Consider the following 13,731-nt stretch of genomic DNA (forward strand, 5'->3'; position numbering starts at 1 on the left):
CCTGGGAAAAAATACGACAACAATAAGGCAAACAATTCCCTACACTTACCATTCACTAAATTCAAAACAAACAGAGGGTGACAAATTTAGCGAAACCCAATCACATTTTATGCAAAACACAAAATGAGTCAACGAAAGTTGCAGCCTGTCTGTAGGTTTATTAGTGCTTCCACATGCTAATAGAAGTTTATCCTCAGGATTGTTAGAATCGATTAGGTTTTTGTGTAATCCAGTGCCAGTTCAAGTATAATCCTGGTGAATAGTGACGTCACGTCTAAGAGGAGACTAGTATGAGTTGTGATTTTGTGTTGTGACTTTTACGAAGTCGCTTTTCTTGAGTTTTTGGTAAAACATGACAATTACTAACAACAAACCGTAGTGCATTACAGCAATCATCTTACAACCCTACATCACACAAAGCCAGCACGATAAGAACGATAAGAAAACGTGCTCACTGCTCAACTCACATGCAATTCATCGAATCCTCTACACAACGAAGCACTGAACACAAACCAAACAAAGAAGAATCTCACGAAAACAACAAACGATACCTTGCAGAGTTATAACAAGGTACGTCTGCGGCAATCTCACGTAGCTACGACCATACAACATACGTGTCACACATAAATCATTTATAACGTTACGTCATGAAGAAATCAAGTGGGACAGGGCTGATGTATTACAAACATCACCTCAACACTGAGACACAGACTTATCTTAGAAAGTGTGGTATGCTAACTAAAGAAAACAGTTTAAGCAATGTCAACAATAACTTGTACAATTTGCAGCATTGCCATCTCGTATGTTTTAGACCTGCCATGTAAATTTTTGTGCATTATCTTTGTTTATTTTTTTAATATGTTGTTTTTGTGTTGGATGATTACTGAACAAATTGGATGGTAGGAGTAAATAAAAAACCTAAAGACACAACTGTGAATGATCATAATCTACAAACATGTACTGGTGATACTCCTGGGTCAAAACTTAAAAACCAAACCCATTACTTCAAGTTACCTTACAATGGCCACTACTCACAAATCACAAAACGAAAACTACATAACTTGGCCAGACGTTACTGCACAAACTTAGCCATAAAACTAGTATTCTCTTCTTTTAAAATCAAAACTTCTTCCGCTTCGAAGACCCCATCCCTTTCCTCTTAAAATCCAATGGGGTTTACAAATTCTCTTGTCGGGATGTAATTCTCGCTACATTGGCGAAACCAGCCGCCACCTCAATATTTCAGTTTCCTGGTAAACAGACATCTCACTACCCTTGGCCTTAGTATATATTCTATTAGCGAATGTTGGTCTAGAACTCCCAAGAGAAAAACTATAATTTCTATTCTATCATTACTCTCTAAAACGATCAATACTGGTAAGGACTGAGGAAGTGTAGACAAGTTTGCGGAGGCCCAACAGTCATCGTTAACATACATTTAGTCTTAACTCCTGACTGTCTTTAAACATCCGACTAACAAACGCCGTTCTCCGCGTCAATTCTTTCTCCGCAAGTTCACTCCATCGACTACAGACCAACCCAGCAGCCACTAAACTTTTTGCTGGTAACAATTGAAATATGTTTGCCACTATTTCTGGTGGCAAATATATGAAATATGTATATGGGCGTTCGATTACAATGGCGCTTGATGGAATATTTTTCGACATTTGCGGCCATGTTGTATTTAACCGTTTGTTAATTTGGTGGACTGGTAACAATGGAATGGAATCTCTGTTGATGAATGTTCGGTGTGTTTGGCAAAATTTTCTAGATATCTTTCTTCTGTTGTAATAACTTATAAACTTCTTGTTTAATGGAAAAACAACAACAACGTGCTATGAAACATATTATTAAGTTGAATCTACAAACTTTCTTAATACTATGACGTATACGTCACGTGACAGCGACTTTGAATTCCCTTTCAAAAAGCGCGCAATTCAAAATGTCATCTATTCTTCTTTCATACGAAGAGGCAATTTCAGTTTACGTCAAATGTTTGACCTAAATGTGTGCGAAGAGAGGAGCTCAGAAGACCCACAGTAAGTTCCTTGTCGGTCAAAGGTATTAAAATACGATCAGCTACTTAAGGCTAACTTTTTAGGATTATTTTATAATTTTGTAAGCAAGGAAGACCGAAGGTTTTAAATTTGTTCTGCCTTTGCCACCTAAAGCATAACCGTTGTTTTTGTAGTCACAGTTTGTTAAGAAATTATGCTAGACCTTGCTACAACATCTCTTGGCATATCAAGGGAACAAATGATGCAGGTACAAACACAGTTTATATATGTTTAGAAAAGTTATTTGTATTCGTTTGGTTTAACCTAAAACAAGACAAATTATATTCTACGTCGCAAATGACTGCCTTCTACAGGCAGACTACTAATAGGCCTTTAGGCTAAGATGAAGGTAAGGGCTTTTAAGTAACAGTGTAACATCTATTCCTCCCACTAAGTTCAGTTTTCCTTTGCTTGGCATTTCCTATTAGTGTAAACCCATAAGGTAAAAATGAGAAAAAGGTTTAAAAAATTTAAAAAAGATTGACATGGTCAAGGAAAGCAAAGTTAATACTTCCGCGAGTTCTGAGCATTTAACATTTCAAAATTAAGGCAAAATTAAGCGCATTTAGCTAGCCCTAGCCCTAAAAGCAAAAATGTTCAAATCTAATTGTGTCCAGATACACCCAGGCCTTTTGTAAGCCGGACCTTTGAGCTTAAGTCCCTCAGCCTACTGGATAGTCGGCTCCTGCTGCCTTCAATGTGAATTTTACCTATGAGCAACAACTGCCAATATTTGCCCAGGTGTATATGTCATTCATCAGTCATCTATATTAACTTTAGCCACCTTTCAAGCTGGTCAGTATGCTTCCTTATCCAGATATTTTGAAGGAAGGAGCATCGTTTATATACTACATTGATTGTGTAAGTATAGCAATATAACGAAATGTCATGCAAAATGAATGTGCTATTTCAGATAGCAAGTTCAAGTCAGTTAAAGATTTCAAAAGTTATCCGACTTTCAACATTGGCTCTAAAGAAAACTTTTGTTTAATTTCAGACAAAGATTCCTCCATTCATGTTTGGTGAAAGATTTTTTGAAAATGATCTTACAGATCCAAGTAAGTGAGATCATGAACAACTATTGAAATATGTAAAATGCTTGACATAACATTACCTCATCAAATTTCTCTGTTTATACAGAACCAATACTTTGAACATCATAAGGTATGACATTATAACATCATTCCTATTTGTAAAAGTAAATCAATAAAATGCATGGAATCATTCATGTTTGCAATGATTTATATGAACCATGTAGGCAGTTGTGAGATTGTTAAGCCTGTTCTCAACTAGCCACGTCTCGTAGCAAAACGTAACATGGCGTATGCGTGCTTATGAATTCGATGGTCAATAGGCACAAGCGCGCATGCGCCGTGTTTTTGTTACTGATGACGTTACGATTCGTGGCTAGTGGAAAACAGCCTTCTGTCTAAAGCCTGTTTTCCACTAGCCACGTATCGTACCAAAGCATAACATGTCGCATGCGTGCTTGTGAATTTGATGGTCAATAGGCACAAGCGCGCATGCGCCATAACGTTTTGCTACGATGCGTTACGATACGTGGCTAGTGGAAAACAGGCTTTAGGGCTTGCGCTCATCTGCTCCTGACTTTGTGTGCATAAGCCTGTGCAAACACTGTAAACATCTCTTGTTTCCTAAATGTCAAACTCAGGCTGTATGTGCTCAATTTGCTGAATGTGCTATGTACTCTTAGATGCTTTTTATTTAGTGCTGTAGTAAACTACGAGAAGTTCAAAGAACTCAGAATCAACATTTCGATCAGTGACCGAAAAGAAGGTACAATAACAGTACAACAAAATTGAATGGCTTGATTTGAAAATCGGGTTTATCTTGGACTCGTTACTGTCTTATCTCTTGGTTGCTTATGGTCCTGTGGCTGGTCTTTGCTGTATATTATCCTAGGGCTTGTTGCACAAAGTCAGGATTCACTTGATTTAATTGCTTCAACAATCTTTTTAGAAGGCTGCAATTTAAGCTGGGCGGTCTTAATGGATTTAACCCACAAAAAACATTTTTTTCTCGTTTTTGTGAGATATATTCATGTCTTTTCGCTACAGGAATCGGTAGCGGAACAAAAAGGCTTCTTCAGGAAAGAAACAAGGAACTTAAGGGAAAAATTGCAAAATCAAGTAGAGCATCGTCAATTTATGACATAATTGCTTCCAGATATGCTAAACTTACCAATAAAACCAATGTATCTTTTGTTCTATTCATTGTCATTCCATAGAGCGGCTCGCAGCGTTGACGAAGATACAGCAGGTTCACCAAACAAATTTTAAAAGAAACAAAGTCAATATAAAGTTTTTGATGTAAATACAATCATTTATAAACACACGCAAATCGTATTTATTAACAGTAAATTTAAAAGCGTAAATATATCTATAATTGAAAAACAATAAATATATCTATAAACAAAAAAATATAAATATATCTGTAAAAACCAAAACGTAAATATATCTATAAACGAAAAACGTAAATATATCTATAAACGAACTGTATATATAAATCGAAAAACGTAAACATATCTATAAACGAAAGCGTAAACATATCTGAAACGAAAACATCTATAAACGAAAAACGTAAACATAAACGAAAAACGTAAATATATCTATAAACGAAAAACGTAAACATATCTATAAACCAAAAACGTAAACATATCTATAAACGAAAAACGTAAATGTATCTATAAACGAAAAACGTAAATATAAACAGAATTTTATTGGTCCATAACTATAAAAGTTTCCAACTAAGCATTCTACTTGCCTGATTTAGCATGAAAAAATTTATAACGAGTTGCGTAATATTCAACCGAGCGATATGCTCTAATTGTCCTTCTTTCATTAAGAATTCTATCGATCTTTTATATTAGTTCTTTCAGACAACCATTCATTATTAATAAATTAGTAATCACCAACTTTTCGAATTTCAAACAAATGAAAAACGCACAAAGACCCTCGTCATGAATGATTTAGATACCGGTTTTAAGACTGCATCATTAAATTGAACTTCAAAATTTCATGCGACATAGTTTCATGTTTTTGCTTGATGTAATACACAGGTTCAACCGATTGTAGAAGATCTCAAGAAAGAAGTGAATGACTTGAACATAAAACAGGTGCGCATGCGCACTACGTAATCCACAACAGTTGGCTTTTCGCTAAGTATAGGGGATATACAGTAGGTCCACTTCGCCGTGCAACTGACTGCTGTATATTTAATTAGATTACTGGCTGTCGTTAGCCATTTCATCGTTCCCATTGGTCAAAATTGAACGGTTGCCACTATGGTAATTACGTGCGTAAAGAGATATGCCTGGCACAAAAAATTTTAATGGAGTGGCTCTAATGTATATTCACTATACCCTGCTTCTGGGGTTAATCGTTTTCATTTGTTCTGTTTCATCTTGTTTAGGCATCAGACGTGAAATACACACAGCAATTGAAAACGGAAATTGCCGAGCAGACATCGAGTCAGGTTTGGGAATGTTTGAACCTCGTTCCCAGTCTTCCGCCTTTTATAATCATTCACTATCGTGTTCTCAGGCCGAGTTGAAGGTGCTGATCGCAAACAACGTTGAAGAATCGGAGAGTTAAAGGCGAAAATCGTAACATCTCCCGAAAGTTTCTTGGGTAAAGAAATTTTTGGTTTTTCATGATGATTTCATCCTTTTTTAAAACGTCCTTCGGTTCTGTTCCGTTTCAGGAACTCGATCGGATGAGCACCGCCATCGAGACTTACAAATTGGTCATCGAAGAGAAAAGTCAGAATACTTCACGAGAAAAAATTTGGAAGAATCTCAACGTTGTTGAAGATGTAGGATTTTTGATAACCTTCTTCATTTTGTGTATTCAGTCCGCTTCGTATTGTCGCACCATCCATAACTGCCATTTTTTGCGTGTTATTAACAGCTGCATTTAGCATCAACAATGCATGGTTGTAAATGTCGATCGTCCAGAGTAGTATGTGTATAGAGTCATTTTTTGACTCTGAAGATGACTACCGCTAAGGTTGTCGAAACGTCATCAACAACAACAAAACAGTTCTTCTCAGGACTATACTAACCTGGACGATCTACATTTACAAACATGAAACGATACTCGGGTTCAAACCATTTACTTTAATAATGCAGGGGAGACAAAATTCATATGCGTGTTATAGTTTGCGAAAGCAATGGATTTCAAAGGATCTTAATGCAACAGAAGATGAATAAATGAAAATAACCCCCTCAATTATCAACTCGCTTGGCCACTGGATATGAAATCACCAGAATAATTCCTTTAAAAGAGCCATCACTTTGATTCGCCTAGTTCTCCGTTATTGCTTTTGTCTAGAAACCGTTGTTTTCGGTTGTTCGGAAGAAAACCTAGGCTCGCTTTTCCTTATTTTTTTTTTCAAAGAAAAAATTTGTTTGTAAACTCAATTATGAATATGATGACTAGATGCCATAAACCTAAGGCTTGTTTTGTCTGTGTTTTCCCATTGTTTTCTGGCACAGACTGCACACTGCAAACTTGTTTCTTGTCATCTCTTGAAATATTTCAAACGGGATGATTTGACGTCAAATGTATAGTTGGCTGCTTTCTTAACACCTTTCTTTCTCGTCCTACATCATTGTGTGAAGTTTCTCGGCGATTTTTAGAATTCTTGCACAGCTGATCGGGTTATCTCATCAGTGCAAGATGAATTCACTAAGGAAAACGGTAAGTTTCGTGTCTTCAAAACTTATTTTTGCAATATTCATACAGGCTAGCGTCTAGTTAGATATAGATAATCTCCAGTAGATATAAATATGACCTGGTAGATATAGTTAGAATCCATTAGATGTGGATAGGGTCCAGTAGATATAAGATAGGATCAGTAGATGTAGATAGGATCCAGTAGATATAGATAGGATCCAGTACAATAGATATGTTCTGGTAGATGTAGATGGGATCCAGTAGATATAGATAGGATCCAGGAGATGTGGATAGGATCAATAGATGTGGATAGGGTCCAGTAGATATAAATAGGATCCAGTAGATATAGTTAGGATCCAGTAGATATAGCTAGAATCTAGTAGATATAGATAGGATCCAGTTGTTAAAGATAGGATCCAGTAGATATAGATAGGATCCAGTAGATGTAGCTAGAGTCCGGTAGAACATAGATGGCTGCACATGGCCCAACAGACTTAGCGAGGGCCTAGTAAATATAGCTTGGGCCGGGAGATTTAGCTAGGGCACAGTAGTATAGCTAGGGTGCAGTAAATATACATAGGCTCAGTGCTTCAATGTGTTATGATCAGTTTATTTAATATACAAACTGTCAATTTAGAAATCGACAGAAAAATACCAAGAAATACTGGATGAGGCAGCCATCAACAATGAACAACTTGCATATTAATTTTGAACAAAAGGTCAATACATCGTAAATTTAATTGTAGATGTTTGTCTCGTGTATATGAAGTAATCTAAAATCGTTTTCTCCGCCTTCTTCCATTTTCAGAACGCCAAACGTCAGTTGACGATGATGATAGGAAAAAAAGATCGCATGGAGCGAGTTTATGAAAAGAAACTGGCTGCGAAAAGGGACGAGCTTGAAGTGAACAAAAAGTACGAATTCGTGGTCGTATTTGTTGCCTTTCGACGTCAATTTTTACTGTTTGCACACGTAATGTTTTCAATATCAAAGAACATTTAAAACGTTTTATGTAGTTTCTTCAAAGATTTTTCTTTTTTCGTTTGCGGTATTTAATTGAGTTCCTTTTCTGGTGAAATTTATATCTCACCGACACTTTTTAAAACAAAAGATAAATTATTTGATTGTCATACAAGAAGAAAGTCCCCCTTTCATAAAGCACAGGTGATCTTATTGGTCACATGGCCGTTGGTAAATTACTTAAAGTCTGATTAGTGCTCTGCTGATTTATCTGGAATTCATTTTATTAAGAATTTATAACAATTTTGTCGGGAAGGCACTTTCTTTTTGTCTTGTGTCTATCTCAACAACAAAACATGGCATGAAGAAGAAAAATGGAATAAGAATTTTTTGTAAATAATTTACGAACGGAATTTTTAGTTTCGTTCGTTCCACGTGTTTTGACATGTATTGGACATGTTTATGACATGTATTGGACATGTATTGGACATGTTTTGACATGTATTGGACGTGTTTTGACATGTATCGGATGGACATGTGTTTTGGACATGTTTTGGACATGTTTTGATCGTCGTAGGGATGTTGAGATGTTGCAGAAAAAAGGAAAACAGCTTCAAGAACAATCTTCGACAGATGAAGAATTACAAAGAAGTGTTAGCGAAGGTGGGAAAGTTACAACTCGCTCATTTTCTATATATCACATTCAACTGTGGGTTCAATTTCCTCTAAGTCAATAGGATTGCTTACTTACTATTTAAATTCACCGCTGTTTTCAACGTACAACTTGTTTTGTGTTTAAAGATAAAAGCAATGGAGGAAGACTACGGCATGAAAAAGAATTTAGTGAAAGAGGTCTACGAGCAGATGATAACCTCAGTAAATATATTATAATATCATGAAATAAATTTATAAAATTGGTCTATAGCCGTGCTCATATTAGCCTGGGCAAAACAGATCGAGCTCAACCAATCAAATCAATCAATCAGTCAAAGAGAATTTTCAAATCAATTATTTGAATACATGTTAGAGAAAAATTAGATTGTTTTAAATTTATCTTTTTCGCATCATTATAATTTTATAAAAGAAATCAAAGATGTTTTTCGTGTTTACACTGGCTTATGTAAATGTCGTGGACGTTTTTGAGAACTGTACCGATCTGCTCTCGAGTTTTCCCAAAAGTCACCTATGTTTGCGTAAGCCTGAAAAACAGTAAACATGTAAACAGTAAACAAACAGTAAACAGTAAACAAACAGTAGACAAACAGTAAACATGCAAACAGTAAACAAACAGTAAGCAAACAGTAAACATTGATTGTATCTTAAATGACTTATTGAACATTGATTTTGTGGAAGGTTTTTGTTTTGTTTTTCAGCTGAACAATTATCACGAAGGGCTTAGAAATGGCGCACATGCTGTGCTGAACGCTTTTTCAGATTCTGAAGATACGAATAATGCCAATGAAGTGTTTGGATGTGATGATCCGACGCCAAATGAAGTAATGCTAGAAGTTAAGTAAATACAAACGATAAAAGTTAGCGTGATTTTGTTTTATAGCTGAAAATATTTTCCTCCGTTATGTGTATTGTATAAAGAGATTGAAGTAGAGTTGAAAAACTCGATGAACTTATATTTAGGAACAGTATCTTCATCTTTGAGTTGAAGTTCATTCAAATATAAAACAAAGCTCTTGCAAATCATTTATTCGGTGTGATCGTGGAGTTGTACACCAGCATTCAAAATACCATCTCACATGAGAGTTTGTCGTATACGTAAAATATATTTCAGCTTTTAGTGCGACATTTTAAACACCTTCAAAGCAATATTGAATTTCAACTGACGAATGCGCCACCATTTCAACGCATATAGCAATGACAATTGAGCGGGGTTTTCGACTGCCAGTGTGACTTTATTAGACTTCTACACTAATGCGATAAGAAGGCGTCTCGTTTTTATATACTTAAATAGATTTTCTTTCAATGGGGCTTTTAGCTAATGTGCCAGGCCTGGATAAAGTATTTCACTACCTGACACTGACAATGCTGGGAAGCTTCCATTCGTCTGAGTTGAGTAAAATTTTAAAGTGCGCATTAACCTTGCAGGATTTTAGTATAGTTTGAAAGAGTTTACAGTTCTTTAAAACTGTAAATTTAAAAAACAAATGAATTGAGATCAAAGCTTTCTTCGCAATTACGGTTTAAAGTCCAGATTTCCCTACATTTATTTCCCAATGGGGTCTGGTATCCAGTACATGTTGTGACGTCATGTAAGGAATACAGTCGCGTGGGCTTTATTCAAAACAAATTATTTGCTTTTAAAATAATCAATGTTGTTGCCGATATTTCGATTATTGCGTCGTTTTTTTTTCAAAATGTCCTCATCTTGGTCGGAAACATCATCTTCAGATTCATCAGAAAATGCGAATTATGATATAGAGATGGAGGACAGTGTTTTACCGGTGTCTGTCCTTGCAACTTGGTATATCGCCTTACGAATACATCGGCATTTGGCATGATGTGACAATAGTAAAGAAAATAGCCTGTTAAATTACTATAATGTTCAGACCCGTGTTACTTACATGACGTCACCCAACCGCACAGGCCCAGTCCTTTAGCGGTAAAACTGAGCGCTTAAAATGGTCTATTTTTGCAACTTTGACGGACAGTACGATTGGTAAATATTACATTAAAATTTTGAAACATGGCTTTTTAAACCACATTCATTGGATAGTGTAAAAACCACGTAAGGTTTTTATGCATTTTAAGGACAGACCGACTGGTACCCGTTGTTTCAGGTCATGTTTTCTCGAACAGAAAAACTTCCCTTAAAAACAGTTATCACTAACTTGAACTAAACTGTCTAACATGAGAAGGTACTCTTTGGAAACATATATGTACTGTTGCAGTCGATCCTTCATATGGTGAGAGCGTTTCACTGGCCTGTTTTCCCTTATTTTCATTCAGATATGACATCTAGTGACACACTAAAACGTGGAATATTCAACTGTCCTTCGTGCGTCTACGAAACGAAATGGTTCGACAAAACGTGGATCATTTCACATTCTTAAGCAATGCCACATTCAAACAACGCTATCTTATCAGTACGTCTCACTGGAAGCCGGGGAACGTCATATTCTTTTACTGTGGAAACGAGGCAAATATTGAACACTTCGCAAAAACAATGGGTTTCCTGTGGGAGACTGCGCGAGTTTAACGCAATGCTAGTATTCGCCGAGCAACGCTATCAAGGGAGTAGTATGCCATGGAGTAAACTCCCTCTCGGGTTCTCAATACACCGGATATTTGACCTCATCGCAGGTTCTTGCATTACTCCAAGCTCATAGACAATATCAAGTCAAATGTGAGCGGTGCTCGCTATAGTCCAGTTATTGCTTTCGGCGCATCATTAGGAGGTCAGTATGCTGCCTGGATGAGGATGAAATATCCAAGTGTAGTTGCAGGTGCAGTTGCATCCTCGGCCCCAATCTTCCAGTACTCTGCAGACTGTGGGACACAGTACTTTTTGGTGACTAAGGCCTTTGAAAGAGAGGGAGGCCACGAATGTGTGGAAGTTATACGTCGTTCTTGGGATATTCTTGACAGACTCAGTCAGAAATGAAGAAGGCTTGAAATTTATTTCGAAAACGTTTTCCCTATGCGAAACGTTGAATGAATCAAAAGAAATCTATCAACTTCGCGACAAGTTGGCGCTATCCTATCTTTTCCTCGCCATGGAGAACTATCTCACCCGACTTCCACGAAACCTCCGTGGCCCATTAAGACGGTTTGTGGAAACATCAAGAATGTTAAAGACGACGATAGAGAATTGTTGCAGGATTTATCCAACGCTTTGTCGGTGTACTTCAATCATACGAGAAAGTTGAAGTGTCTTCATTTACCAAAGGATGGAAAGGAGTTCTTAGGTAATGTCAATGATTTAGAACCCAATCTTCTGGATGTCTAAATAACGTGTGTCAAGGTGAGGTGAGGCCATTGAACTAAAATACATGAAACGCTACCTGTAATAGAAAAGTGTCATAATTTTTTGAAGCCAAATTTTACACCCAGACACGCGTGTGTAGTCTATTAATTTTCAGAATCTCGAAATACTACACACGTGTCTGGGTGTAAAATTAACTAAATATTCTTCAGGTAGCGTTCCATGTATTTCATGGAATGAGAGCAAGGACGCCATCTTGAAAGCGGCAAAAGCAAAACTCAAAATGAAAAATAAGTTAAAAGAAAGTTTAAAAAACTCATCCTATCAAACATTTTAAGAATGAAACCTAGACTATTAACGTTGCAACTGTATATCAACACAGGAAAAGCAGATTTTAGTCGTAAATATCGTCAGTTTGCCACCTCTCAAGATGGCGGCTTGCCTCACTTTCACTCATTACTATACAATTTCGGCGGAGTCAGATATCTAGTGGATTGGGTTCTAGGTCATTAGGTAACACAATCTTGGGCTCTTACCACTTTTGCAACCTCGTCATTTTTCATTGACAGTTTGAAAACCTTTTTCACCACTATTTGACTTGGACGACTAAAGTAATGAGAAGTTGCTGTCGTAGTATGTAATATACTTGTAATATTGCAGTTGAACTTTCGTCTTTATTCAGATGTAACATCGATCTACAGCTCACAAGCTAATAAATTAAATGGTTAGAACCAGGGGTATCGTTAAATGTTTGTGGATGTAGATCGTCCAGGTTCAATGAGTCCTGTGAAGGACTGTTGTTTGTTGATGTTGACTGACGTTTTGACAGCCTTAGCGGTAGTCATCTTCACAGTGTAAGAAATAACTACCGCTAAGGTTGTCGAAACGTCAGTCAACAGCAAAACAGTCCTTCTCGAGATATACCGCTGGACAATCATTACAACAATAACGATACTCGGAGTTCAAACCATTACTTTTGGTGAAAAGCGATCAGCGTTCAGACCTCTAGTAACCTGGACGATCTCGTTTACAAACGTAACGATACTCCCGGGTTCAAACCATTTACTTTATTACAGTGAAAGCGATCAAAGCATTCAGACCTCTAGTAACCTGGACGATCTACTTCTTTTCACCAAAACAAATCATGGTCCAAACGCAACGCTACCAACACGTTTGATGTAACCATGGGCAGCTATGATGGAGCAGAAGTTTGCGAGCTTGTAGGGCTATTCTTACTCTACCAACTTCAGCAGCGGTGGAAGCAACGTCGGCTTATACCGTGACGATGGCCTTGCAGTCATAAATGCAGAAGTGGAGACTCAAAGAAAGAAAACCCTCCTTTCATTTGACGAGCTTGGACTAAAATCACAGCGATGACAAACCATGAACACACAAACTTCCTTGACGTAACATTTGACCTTATAGCGACACCTACAAACCTTATAGAAAACCCAACGACGAAGCCCCTCTTCATTCACAGATCTTAACCACCCACCATCAGTATTACGCCAATTACCCACATCCATCAACAACCGAATTAACACCTCATCTGACAAAGACACCTTCGAAAATGCCGCAATTTGGCCAAGCTCGAAACAACTACACCGCGCCAACTGCTTTAATCCATCAAACATCAATGTAAACACCACGTACAACAGAAACGTAACGTCGCGGTTTAAACACCATAAGCAAAACGTAAAACTCCATCGCCCATGACTTCCTACAACTTATCGACAAACATTTCCCGCAAATACCCCATATATCCAAGATATTCAGCGACACATGTACGCGTAGCTGGCTGCGGCGCGGCAACGGCGGTACGGCAAGATTGGCAAAGGGCGGCAGGGGCGCAGCCGGGAACTAAATGCCGTTCGTGAAAATTATCGTGAACATAAAGACAAACCAGCGCTGCAGTGATCAGACAAAACTCAAAACGCAGATTATGAATATGTTGGGTGGTGAATGCACCGCTGGACGCCGTGTGGAAGGTATCGCGTTTTCACACCAGTACCGATAAGGTTGAGCCAATTCAAGTTGGGAAGTGTTTTAAAACGTGAAACTTTAGAAACGTAAAATAGC

The 13,731-nt window shown here is 37.4% G+C and overlaps 2 long non-coding RNA genes across 2 annotated transcripts; both read left to right on the forward strand.

Annotated features, from left to right (window-relative positions):
* Positions 1-5,133: 5,133 nt before the first annotated feature.
* LOC124446931 lies at positions 5,134-5,666 on the forward strand. The gene is made up of 3 exons (XR_006948558.1): positions 5,134-5,193; positions 5,490-5,552; positions 5,621-5,666. It is a non-coding gene; the product is annotated as an uncharacterized LOC124446931 (long non-coding RNA).
* Positions 5,667-8,361: 2,695 nt separating this feature from the next.
* Positions 8,362-9,276, forward strand: LOC124446924. Its single transcript, XR_006948557.1, has 3 exons — positions 8,362-8,378; positions 8,517-8,591; positions 9,089-9,276. It is a non-coding gene; the product is annotated as an uncharacterized LOC124446924 (long non-coding RNA).
* The last annotated feature ends 4,455 nt before the right edge of the window (positions 9,277-13,731 follow it).

The sequence above is a fragment of the Xenia sp. Carnegie-2017 genome, unplaced genomic scaffold, assembly GCF_021976095.1.
Source record: "Xenia sp. Carnegie-2017 unplaced genomic scaffold, XeniaSp_v1 HiC_scaffold_127, whole genome shotgun sequence".
NCBI lineage: Eukaryota > Metazoa > Cnidaria > Anthozoa > Malacalcyonacea > Xeniidae > Xenia > Xenia sp. Carnegie-2017.